The sequence below is a fragment of the Euprymna scolopes genome, chromosome 46, assembly GCF_053919585.1.
Source record: "Euprymna scolopes isolate OS-2025 chromosome 46, ASM5391958v1, whole genome shotgun sequence".
Taxonomy (NCBI): domain Eukaryota; kingdom Metazoa; phylum Mollusca; class Cephalopoda; order Sepiida; family Sepiolidae; genus Euprymna; species Euprymna scolopes.
In genome coordinates, this window is record NC_136527.1 from 61,643,339 (window position 1) to 61,652,313 (window position 8,975).

The window sequence follows — 8,975 nt, forward strand, 5'->3', positions numbered from 1 at the left end:
ATTTATGGACGTATAAAAGTGTAAGATTAGGTTTATGATAGGGGCTATGAGTTTCGGTGTTAAGATTAAGTGTAACATCTAGAAAATTTGAAGTTTTTTTGTTTGGTTCGATAATTATAGAAAGGCCAAAGTTATTGAAGAAGTTATGTAATTTTTTAATAGTTTTGTTGTACTCTCTTGGTCTGGCTGTTGTAGTAAAAAGGGCATCGCCTTGGATATGTTTAAAGTGGTATTTAAGTTCTTTCAGTAAGAAGAGTCCCACTAAATCAGTAACTTCTGCAGAGTCAGAAGCACCCATCAAGATGTCAAAATTATCAGGGGTATCCTTTCTAGTCCAAAGCTTATTGTTAAATTGTATAAGGGACTTTCTCGCTAGGAGAATTAATTTTATTTCTAAATTAGTTAAGTCAGAATTTCTTTTAGCAAAGATAAGAGCCTTATTTAAAAGGATCGGAGAATTTGATTGATAATAATTTTGGATGTCAAATCTTATGAAGTTAAGGAGGTGTTTATTTTTAAGGGAAACAAACCAATTAATTACGGAATCTGAATTCAGCCAAAGAGGGAAACCTACTTTTTCTTTAATAAAAGGGATGATTCTATCTAGGATATTTTTGCTTACAGATCCTAAGTCAGAGTTAGATGGGCAGATCAATCTGATGGAGGGGTTATCATAGAAATTAGATTTATGATCTTTGAGGGTGAATCTAGGAATACCCGGAGAAATTATTTCAGTAAAGTTATGAATGTTCATAGAAGTCAGTAAAAGTTAAGCTTCAGAATTAATGGAATCTAAAGTCTTAGGAGGGACTATTTTATAAGATTTATTAAGTTCTTTATACAAAAGTTTTTTATATGTAGGATAGTCAAGTTTATAATAATTTTTTGTCTTATCAGCAGGGACGAATATATGTTTATTCTTTTTAATTTTTTCGGCAAAATTATTTATTTTTCGAGTAACCGGATTATAATGGTATTTTGTTTCTTAAATTTAATTTTTTTTACTAAATTCAACATGGAATTCTCAAACTCTTCGAGGTAAGGGTTGTATTTGGGGTGGGCAGTAGTTTTTAATCCATAAAATTTGGCAGCAATTCTTTCGAATTTCTTTTGTTCTCTATGAGAGTTGATAGGGAGTTCATTTAAGATTTCAGGGTGAAGTTGGTCTTCAGAGGAAATATATATATATATATATATATATATATATATATATATATATATATATATATATAAGAAATATGTATATATATATAAGAAATATATATATATATATAAGAAATATGTATATATATATAAGAAATATATATATAAGAAATATATATAAGAAATATATATATATAAGAAATATATATAAGAAATATATATATATAAGAAATATATATAAGAAATATATATATATAAGAAATATATATAAGAAATATATATATATAAGAAATATGTATAAGAAATATATATATATAAGAAATATATATATATATATAAGAAATATATATAAGAAATATATATATGAGAAATATATATATAAGAAATATATATATGAGAAATATATATATAAGAAATATATATATGAGAAATATATATATAAGAAATATATATATATACAAGAAATATATATATATAAGAAATATATATATATATATAAGAAATATATATATATATATAAGAAATATATATATATATATATATATATATAAGAAATATATATATATATAAGAAATATATATATCAAAAAAATATATATATAAGAAATATATATATATATGAAAGAAATATATATATATATAAAAGAAATATATATACATATATATATAAAAGAAATATATATATATATAAAAATATGTATATATATAAAAGAAATATATATACATATATATATATAAAAGAAATGTATATATATACACATATATATAAAGGAAATATATATATATATATATATAGAGAGAGAGAGAGATGGCGCAATGGAAAAAGTTCCAAAATGAGAAAAAGCGTGTTTCTTATACGTTTAATTTTCCATTTCGTATGGGTGCACAGGTTTTGTTGTTCCATTTTCTTTGCTTATGTAGAGATTTTCTGGTTTGGTGACTCTTGAATACGTAACATAAATTGTCCATGTGAAAAAACAGTCAGTGTGTAACTGTAAGCCACACAATTGTAAAGATTGTTCCTTGTACTCTGGTGATGGTTATTGCAAATGACAATAAAATTGGAAAGTACAATTTCCTAAAGTGTAATGATGTATCTGGTGGAATCATAGGAATGTATTAAATGAAGATATATTCATCTGTAAAAAGTCCTGTTATGATTGTTGCTTCTATGATATTATTTGTTAATTTTTTTTTATTGCAAGCCATGTGCAAAGCTTTGATTGGTTTATATTTCACAACATGATAATTAGTACGCCAAATTTCAGTTGCAATACATGCGGTGGCATCCCTGGCAAATATAGCTGTTGGATAATTAACCACTTTATCTGCTTTCACAACAGTGTCGATGGATTTGTATTTGACTACCTCACTTGGAATTTTACATTGAATAATGGCGTAGACGTCTTTGTATTGATCTGCAAGTATAGCTCGTTCACTCAGTCAAGTTGAATTCTTATAATTTTAATATCTGCAAAAACCTTTTGAACTAACTCTTCTTTTGATGTAATAAAATTACAGAAGTTAAAAGTTAAAGAATTTTGCCCTTATCTCTGATCAGCTGGCACTTTTTCGTACCCAATTTCCCGCAAGTGATGCAAAAATTTATGTGCGGATCGAACAGTCTGCAACTGGAAATGCATATTTTGAGTTAAGTTTAATGTCTTCACAAAAAAGTAGAGCAAGCACTTATTTCATCTGCTGGTGTTAATTGAATAATAACAGGTAACATTTGTCTGAAATCTCCTGCAAGCAATATTACTGCATTCCCAAATGGTCTGACATTGCCACGCAAATCTTGCAAGGATCGACCAAGAGCCCCAAGTGATTTTTTTGCGTACCATTGTGCATTCATCCTAAACAGTAAGTTTGCATTTCTGCAATATTTTCCCCCATATTGGATGTTTTGGAGATGTCGACCATGAGATTTTTGAAAAATTGAATGTTTCAAAGTAGTATGATAATTCTTCTACTTGCCAGCAAGGTCGCAGGTATTTCTCATGCAGCAAGGGCTAAGGCTATGTCATTTTGTTACCCAATGGCTGCCAAAATCAATTTAATTAAAAAGTTACTTCTGGTGCTGTTCAAGGTAGCAGTAATTTCCAAATAACTTCTATTCTCACAGTCAGTAAATTAGGTGACTAAAATAGGATTTATCCATGTTTTGACAATGCCTTATTCACTGTAATTAATTTAGGAGACTAAAATAGGATGTGGGATTAGAGATGGACAGATAGAGAGGAAGATTATAGATAGAAAAGAGAGAGTGAGAGGAAAATAGAGAAAGAGAAGGAGATAGAGAGATAAAGGGATTGATAGATAGACAGAGAGAGGAGGAGAGTTAGAAATAGAGAGGGCGAGATAGAGGAAAGGAGGGAGAGATAGAGGGAATTAGAGAGAGAAAGGGGCTCTTAAATAAATTCAAACATCTTTCACTAACTCATTCTGGCTGGCCAAATGAATGCTTTGACGATAATTACGGTTTTCAAAAGGCGAACAATTAAAAGGTATATATATATATATATATATATATATATATATATATATATATATATGTAATTTTTAACTTTTATTAAAAACATATTATTATAACCTGATATTTAAACAAAGTTCATGTTTATAATTTTATTCTATTTTTTATTCTCAACCCATATTACTTTGCTTATCAAGTAAATATTTTCCTTTTTATTTTAATTTTTTCCAGGTACATCTGCCTTACTTAAAAAAAATTGCTAGGTTTATTTATGGTGTCTTTTACACATATAAAAAAACACCCAATACTTTCACTGATGAGGAGGCTTTATTTTTAAAAAACTATATGTCAAAATTATTGTCTGTGGCTTAATGTCTATCACAATAAAAACATCGTTTCCGAAACGATCGTACAAATTATTGACCTTGTTGTTGATCCTTCTTATGAAACAGATTTGTAATTTTTAATTCTAATTTGAATTTTAAATTATCAATCACATTACTAAATATATATATATATATATATAACTACTTCATTTACTCACATAAATTTAATATACGAAAGTATAGATTTATGCGTAAACTTTAAGTATTTACTTCAAAAGTGCTCAATACATAGGTAGAGCTAGTTAGTAATTTATAAAATATATATGGCGATTAAGCTACACTGAATATTCGGCATTTCATCCACTATAGGATTCGTCAGGCTTATGCGCGAATTTTGTGGTTACTTCTTGTTTTTATATATGTTGAGGATTTCTAGTTAGCCAATCAGCTTTCTAGTATCCACCGCGCCCCCTCCTGGGCATGCATTTTATCGAACAAAGGATTTGTTTTAAAACTAGGTTAGTGGTTTAAGGTAGATCTTTTCCTTCCTTTTTATATATATATATATATAAATATACCTATGTGTACACGCATACATGCACATATATATACATATATATATATGTGTGTGTGTGTGTGTGATCGTTTATGTATATTCATGTTTATTTAATTAATTTGTTTGTTTTCTATTGTTATTGTTAGTTTTAAGGCTATTTTGTATCGCTATCCTAGAGTAAGTTTTATTTTGTGAACACAGTTGTTTGCTATTTCTCGTCTACAGTTTAATAGATTTTGAGGGTCTTTAAAGTACAGAATAGCAAATTTTTGATGGAGGCATAATTTACATGGGTCGTCTAAATGTCTGCACACATATATGTATATATATATATGTATATATATGTACATGCATGTGTGTACACATAGGTATATTTATATATATATATATATATATATATATATATATATATATATATAAAAGGAAGGAAAAGATCTACCTTAAACCACTAACCTAGTTCTAAAACAAATCCTTTGTTCGATAAAATGCATGCCCATTGGCTGATAGGAGGGGGCGCAGTGGATACTAGAAAGCTGATTGGCTAACTAGAAATCCTCAACATATATAAAAACAAGAAGCAACCACAAAATTCGCGCATAAGCCTGACGAATCCTATAGTGGATGAAACGCAGAATATTCAGTGTAGCTTAATCGCCATATATATTTTATAAATTACGAGATATATATATATATATATATATAACTACTTCATTTACTTATATAAAATTAATATACGAAAGTATAAATTTATGCATAAAATTTAAGTATTTACTTCAGAAGTGCTCAATACATAGGTAGAGCAAGTTAGTAATTTATAAAATATATATAGCAATTAAGCTACACTGAATATTCCGTGTTTCATCCACTCTAGGATATTTCAGGCTTATGCGAGATTTTTGTGGTTGTCTGTCGTTTTTATATCGTTTTTATGTACGCACCTTTTATTGAGATTTTAGTTAGTTAGCCAATCAGCTTTCTAGTATCCACCGCGCCCTTCCCATCATCCAATGAACATGTACTTACAGGACAAATGCCCATTTGACCTCTGGTTGACCTGATTCTTTGTGTGTTTTTTATTTATCCTGTCTTGACCTGTTTTAAATCTAGGTTAGTTTTTTATGTTAGTTTATATATATATATATATATATATATATATATATATATATATATATATATATATATAATGTATATATATATATATATAATGTATATATATATATATATATATATAATGTATATATATATATATATATAATGTATATATATAATGTATATATATAATGTATATATATATATATATAATGTATATATATATAATGTATATATATAATGTATATATATATACATATATAATGTATATATATATAATGTATATATAATGTATATATATATATACATATATAATATATATATACAATGTATATATATAATGTATATATAATGTATATATATATATATATACACATATATAATGTATATATAATGTATATATATATACATATATAATGTATATATATATAATGTATATATATAATGTATATATATAATGTATATATATATATATAATGTATATATATAATGTATATATATATATAATGTATATATATATAATGTATATATATAATGTATATATATATAATGTATATATATATAATGTATATATATGTATATAATGTATATATATATAATGTATATGTATATAATGTATATATATATAATGTATATATATATAATGTATATATATAATGTATATATATAATGTATATATATAATGTATATATAATGTATATATATAATGTATATATATATATAATGTATATATATAATGTATATATATATAATGTATATATATAATGTATATATATAATATATATATATAATATATATAATGTATATATATAATGTATATGTATATAATGTATATATATATATATATAATGTATATATATATATAATGTATATATATATAATGTATATATATATAATGTATATATATAATGTATATATATATATATATAATGTGTATATATATATATATATATGATCGTTTATGCATATGCATGTTTATTTATTTTATTTATTTATTTGTTTATTTTCTATTGTTTTTGTTAGTTTTCAAGTTAGTTTGTATCTCCATCATAGAGTAAATTTTATCCTGGGTCGTCTAGGTCTCTACAGGTGTTTGCTTGTCTTACTATTTTCCATTCGACTACCGGCGAATGGCCGCTTTCCTTGAGTTCCTAGTATCTATTTGCCAGCTTTGTTTCCATACGGTGTTTTCTATTGTTGAATTTACTTTTGTGGTCATAATATCCAGTTTTCAAATCTAAGGAATTCATACATACGTAATATTTCTTGTTATTCGAGTTTTCTTTCGCAAATATTGTGGCCTGCTAAATTATGCATTTGGTTTGAGATTTATTTTGAAGTGAGCAAAATGTGCGGTATCTACAGTTACATTTATCTTGTTCATTATTAGTATTTTTATTTTTATTTCTAGTATGGTTGTTGTCTAGAGTTGGTTTATTATTATTATCATTATTATTATTATTATTTCTGCTAGTTATATATGTCTTTTGTGTTAGTTTTATTTTTGTCATGGTGTCTACTTTTTTATTGTTTATTTTGTTGTTGTTTACATTGCTTTTATTTAATATTTTGTTATTATGTGCTTTATTTATCATCTCTAAATTTTTGCAGCAGCTGTAGGATAACTTTAGGGTATTTTTATTGAAAATTTTGTGTAAGGGGTTGGTTGCGGGGAAAAGTGCTTTTCGATAAGATCTAGAAATTTCTTGCCAAGTTTTGTTTTTAACATTTGATTGTATGGGGCCGTATACCAGATTATATTTCTTTTTCTTCTATTTTTAATTTTATTATAGTTATTGGTGTTTTGTTGCTTATATTTGATATCAATATTTTTGTATCCACTATATTTAGGGGTATTTCATAGATATTGGTTGACCTGTTAAATGCATTTTCATCGCTTGAGTTATTGCTGATTCTACTTACGATCGAGTTATGAATCTGTTTTATAATTGATGGTGGGTGATTGGACTTACGGTTTACATATATTGAAGTAGCGTTATCTTTTAAGTAGGTTTCATATGTGTTTTTTTCTAAATTTAATGTGACGTCCAGGAAGATTGTTATTTTTATGTTAGCTAATACGTTTACTTTTAGGCCTAATTTTTTCATTTCCTTGTGTATGATTTTCTTAAAGTTATCTCCCTTGACTTTGTTGGAGTCTTTTATTATAGCTAATCAATCATCTCTATATAGGCCGATATCCGTAGTATCAAATATGTTTGTGAGGGTACATAGAATGAATAACCCGACAAGATCTGATGCCTCTGCAGAATCCTTGGCACCCATCGCCAAATCAAACGAATTTGTCATTTTTGTTTTATCCATTGGTTATTGTTATTTGTTAGAACTGATTTTCTACATTTTTTTTTTTTTTTTTAATTTTAATTTTTTTTAAAATTAAAATTGTGGGGTCTGCGTTCGTGTCTGGTCCACAAAGTATGAAAATAAAAAATTTTAAAATAAAAAAAAACGTTTACAAGTGTTTTTCATATAGATGTACATAATAATACTTTGATAAGTATGTTTTAACTTAAATAGGGATGGTATGATAAAATTGTGGGGTGTGCGTTCGCGCTTGGCCTCCATAGAATGGATATAGGCACAAACTTAATTAAAGACTTTTCATATCTATCTGCGTAAGTTTACTGAGATAATTATGTTTCAGTTTGAAGAAATATTGTATAATAATATTATGGGGGCTTTGTTCGCACCTGACCTCCATAGAATGGAAATATGTCACAAAGTTTAAAAAGATGTTTTATAATAAAACTACACAGAATATTGTGACAAGTGTTTCAAATTGAACAGGTATAGTATAATAAATTATGGGGTTTATCTATTTTATTTTTACTTTCATCATGTTTTGCTTTATATATATACTTGCAAGGGGTACCCAGCGTTGCCCGGGTGTTTGTAGGTGTGTATGAAAAAAAAACAAAGAAAAAGAGGTGCCCGTGAAAAAAAACGAAGCCTTGAACACGTGCAGTTGGAAAATAGTAAAGTGTGCGCGTTTTTGATTGATGTGACGGCGAAAGGTATTACGCAGTTAGCATTTTGTGCGGGACAGTTTTTAAAGAGGTCAATAAATCGGTTTGTTTGTTTTTAAAAACCCGCTCACTGTTTATTAGGGGGAGTGTCTCGTCTCGAAATAAAAGCTACCGTCTGATATAACGAAGTCGACATTGACCAAACGTTACTTAGCTCTCTAGAGACCACTGGCTTTCGGCCAGTGGGTATTTATTTGCTCCCCCACAGAGCAAATTAGACACAAGGCCAACTTTTTAATGTGAGGAGTGAAGGGAGGGGGAAGGGAACAAGGGGAACAGCTCCCAAGAGGTGGGAAATGGGAGCTGGTTAAAGGTCAGGTATGTGGGGTTGCCCCCACATCT